Genomic DNA, 4597 nt, shown 5'->3' with positions numbered 1-4597 from the left:
TGCTGGCAGCTGGAAGTTTGCTGGGGCCCCTTTGGCTGTGGCTCTCAACAAACTGCTTTTTTTTTTTTTCCTTTGGTACCAGGGGTTGAACTCAGGGGCACTTGACCACTGAGCCACATCCCCAGCCCAATTTTATATTTTATTTAGAGACAAAGTCTCACTGAGAGTCTTGGTACCTTGCTTTTGCTGAGGCTGGCTTTGAACTCACGATCCTACCTCAGCCTCCTGAGCCTCTGGGGTTTTAGGTGTTCGCCACCACGCCTGACGCTACTTGCTATTTTTTAATGGTTTCCTGGTACAGAGAGCTTTCCAGTCAGAGTGCTGTAGTACAGTGGGCTCTGCAAATGGGAGTACCCCAAATAGTGATTCCCTCACATTCAGGGGCAGCCAAGAGGGGCCTGGGTAGCTGGAATGCCCAGGCCTGTTGCTTTTGCCATAGTAGCCTTTTCTGTTTACCCTGGTGGGCAGTGCCGTTTGAAACATTCTCCCAAGATTTTTACTTTTTTTTTTTTTTTGATACTTGGGATTGAATCCAGGGGTGCTTAACTACTGAGCCACATCTCCACCCCCTTTTTGTATTTTATTTAGAGATACAGGCTCGCTGAATTACTTAAGGCCTTGCTAAATTGCTGAGGCTGGCTTTGAATTCGTGATCCTCCTGCCTCAGCCTCCAGGGCTGCTGGGATTACAGGCATGCACCACCATGCCCGGCTTCTCCCATGATTTTCAAGAGGTATAAAGGTTGGAGCTGGCCATAGTGGTGCACGCCTTTAATCTCAATGACTTGGGAGGGTGAGGCAGGAAGACTACAAATTCAAGGCCAGTCCAGCAACTTGAGGAGGCCCTACGCAATTTCGACCTCATCTCAAACAAACAAGCAAGCAAACAAATAAACAAATGGGCTGGGGAGGTAGCTCTGTGACAAAGTTCTCCTTTGTTCAATCACCCCCTTTTGCGTGTGCAGGTTAGAGATTTCTATTAGACACCCAAGTGGGGATGTCAAGTAGGGGGTTGGATGTTCGTGGATGGAATTCAGGGGGGAGTTCTGGGCTGGAGATGTGAGTTTGTGTGAATACAGATGACATCCACAGTCAAGACCCTGGAAGGGAGCAGGAATGAAGTAAGAGAAAAAGAGGGAGAGGGTGGAGACTGAGCCCTGGGATGCTTTAATAATAAAAGAGAAGGAGCCAGCAAGGAAACTGAAGGGAGAGTGACTTCCTGGACACCACATAAAGAAAATATGTCAAGGGAGGGAGTAATCTGCCATGTTCAATGCTGAAGGCAGGCTAAATTAGGGGAGAACTGGAAAGTGACCAAGGGATTTAGGAAAGAGGAGGCCACTGATTTGTTGACAAGGGTAATTCCAGTGATGAGGTGCCGCAGCCCGGGGGGTGACGAACAACTTGTGTAGATTGATACAGCAGGAGTGGGAGCCGTTTATTGCAGGACAGGAGCAGTATTTATACATTCCACACAGCTTATCTAATTAGCATAAACTAGATACATCAGTCAACCAATAAGGAATCTCCATACTTAATGGCTCGCTTTTGTTACTTCTCAAACCACTCCCTCTGGCATTTTGCCAGGCACCATCCAGACTTGTTTAGGAACTCTAACATTCCCCTGGCAAAATGCCAGGTGTTATTTTGACTTGTTTACAGACTCTAACAATGAGGTAGGGAGTGAAAATCCTGAATTTTGGGGAAAGGAATAGGAATCCACAGGCAAACCTCTTTAGGAGTTTTGCTGTAAAGTGAAGCAGAAAAGAGGGTACAGCTGGAGAAGTGGTTCGTATTTATTTTTTTCATTCTGTTGGAGGGATGAACCCAGGGCCTGTGCATGCTGGGCAATCACTCTACCACAGAACTACAATCCCACCTCTCACTGTTTTTTTTTAATACAAGAAATGAAAACATTCCCTATACCAATGGGATGATGAAAAGGAGACGGAAAACAATGATGCAGGAGAAAGAGGGGGCAAATGTTGGGCTTATGTATTTGAGAAAATGACAGTGTGTAAGATTAAGTGTAGAAATAGGTTTTAGTAGGCAATTAATACATAGTTAAGAAAAGGAGGCTGCAGGTATGGCTTAGGGATACAGCGCTTGTCTAGCATCTGTGAAACCCTGGGTTTGATCCCCAGCAACACACACACACACACACACACACACACACACAGTTAAGAGAAGGGAGGCAAGTGGGAAGGTAAATGAAACGTGACTTTGTGTTTACTATTTTCCACGATTTTTTTTAGTAAAATTGGGAATAGGATGAGGGAGGAAGTGATGGAAGTTCGATGAGAGTGGAGAAATATAATTTTTTAGAATTGCGGGCGGGGCAAGGTGAGAGATATTTGAAACCGAGCTGCGATGAATGCGGGGTGTGCTATTAGCTTGCGCGATTAGTCCCTCTAGGCACTCCGTAGTCGGTTTCCTTGGAAACCGAGACGCGCGAGCGCGAGAAAGCACCCTGTCTGTGGGAAATTTGATTGGCTTGGGTTGCCGCGATCCGCTCCAGATAAAAAAAGCTGGAGAAGCCGAACAGGCATCTCAGAGATCAAGGACCCACGGACTCAAAACTCTACACTTTTCCTCAATGGAGTACGACTTTCAGAAGTAGAAAGGAGCGGGGTGGCGGCGGGGGTGGACTGCGCATGCGCATCCCATTCGCTAACCCCGCCTTCTCCTCGAAGGGCCCAAGTCCTCTGGCCACGCCCCCACCCCGCCCACACCTGAGAGCCCCGCCTCGCTCATTCTGGCGATCTCCCAGCTCTGCTCCGCTGTGGTACCTGGTCCCCCGGGATGTAGGGTAGAGACTGCACACCAATTTCAAGTGTGTTGCATACTCCTCCTTGGGCTGGGGATGATGGAAGTTCTTTCTCGCCCCAACTCTTTCCAGATCTAGCCAGAATGGGAGTCAGTCCAAACCCAAGTCCCACGTTCTGGTGAGTCCGGGAGGGCTGGGCGGGAAGGGAGGGTTTACGATGCTGCAGCCCGCCTGCCTTCACCTCCCACGGCTGGGACTGCCCGCGTGGTAGGGTCTGGAGACCTGAATTCCGGTCTCAGCTGTGTCACACTTTTGCTGTGGGACCCTGAGCAAGGCTCTGAACCTCATTTTTCTCTAGTCACTACTTTATCAGAATGTAAGGGTATATTCATGTCTACTCTTCTGGTTCCCTAAGAGGTGGGTATTGGGTCTTCCCATACATTCTGTTTCTTGGCACCTCACAGCCTGGATATGCTCAGTAAATTCAGGCTGACCCGTAAAATTTATGGAGCACGCACTACGAGCTTTAAGAATATCATCTCTGGGAATTCTTGCATCAACCCATAGTTAGGTTGTGTTATTAGATCCACTTTGCCCATGAGGAAATTGAGGCTCAGAGAGCTAACATCACTTGCTCGAGGTCATGGATACCTATAAAGGGTGGAGTGAAACTTGAATTCACCGTGCTGTGTGACTGATTGTGTTTTGTCTGGTTGCATTGGGTCCCATGGCAGTGGTCCACGCAGAAAACCAAGCCATCTACTCTACCTCCACTTGGACAAGCCAGCATCCACGCTAAAAGAAAAACGAAGAGTTTGACTAAAGTCCAGTCAGGTGAGCAGAGGCACTTGGGGGCTGGTGTGGGTAATGGGGACAAATTAGAGTGGCTGCTCTTGGCCCTTGGTGACACTATTCATATTAAGATAGGCTCACTGATGTAACAGACAACCTCCAGATTTCAAGTATTAATACAGAAGCTTATTTCTTATTAATGTCAAAGCACCTTTGAAGATCCGAGGAGAATCCATTCCATGTGGTCTTCTGTTCTCCTTGACCTTATACCTCTGATATTTTATGAGGCTTTGAAGTCGTCTGTAGGATATTTCTGTGTCTAGTTGGTAGAGAGGGAAGGGAGAGGGCAAGAACTTGAATGGTTTTGTGGGTAGTTGTTTTAGGGGCCCAGACATGAAGTGACCTATTTCCACACATGTCCCAGAGCCATAACTCAGTCACATGACCCCTAACCATAAGAAAAAATGGGAAATGCAGTCCAGCTGTGTGTCCAGGAGCGGGGAAAAGACAGGGTTTGGTGAACTCATGGGATCATCTCTGCCATATTGTTGTCATGCTTTCCAGGAAGTTTTGAGGCTTGGGATCAGACAGGTGTAGGTTCAGATCTTGACTTTGAAATTTACACATTTAGAAAGTCACTCATCTCATTGAGCCTCAGGCTTCTCATTTGTGGAATGGGGACACCAAAAGGTTTGTATTAAGAAGATCCATGTAAAACATTATTGCTCAGCCTTATCACACTCAACATTCCTTTTAATAACAGATATTTTGAAATTTTTCTTTCTTTCTTTTTTTTTTGGTACTGGGATTGAACTCAGGGGCACTTGACCACTAAGCCACATCCCCAGCCCTATTTTGTATTTTATTTAGAGACAGGGTCTCACTGAGTTGCTAGGCACCTTGCTGTTGCTGAGGCTGGCTTTGAACCTGCCATCCTCCTGCCTCAGCCTCATGAGTTGCTGGGATTACAGGCATGTGCCACCATGCCCGGTTTGAAATATTTCTTGAGTATCCTGAATGAACTGCATACTTAAAACCT

At 47.1% G+C, this 4597-nt stretch overlaps 1 long non-coding RNA gene across 1 annotated transcript; it reads left to right on the top strand.

Annotated features, from left to right (window-relative positions):
- Window positions 1-1955: 1955 nt before the first annotated feature.
- LOC125619023 lies at window positions 1956-4350 on the top strand. Its single transcript, XR_007350486.1, has 3 exons — window positions 1956-2600; window positions 2899-2944; window positions 3501-4350. It is a non-coding gene; the product is annotated as an uncharacterized LOC125619023 (long non-coding RNA).
- The last annotated feature ends 247 nt before the right edge of the window (window positions 4351-4597 follow it).

This window comes from Marmota marmota, unplaced genomic scaffold, assembly GCF_001458135.2.
Source record: "Marmota marmota marmota unplaced genomic scaffold, marMar, whole genome shotgun sequence".
Lineage (NCBI taxonomy): Eukaryota > Metazoa > Chordata > Mammalia > Rodentia > Sciuridae > Marmota > Marmota marmota.
Note: the sequence above shows the minus strand (reverse complement) of the source record. Positions and strands in the feature narration are given on the sequence as shown.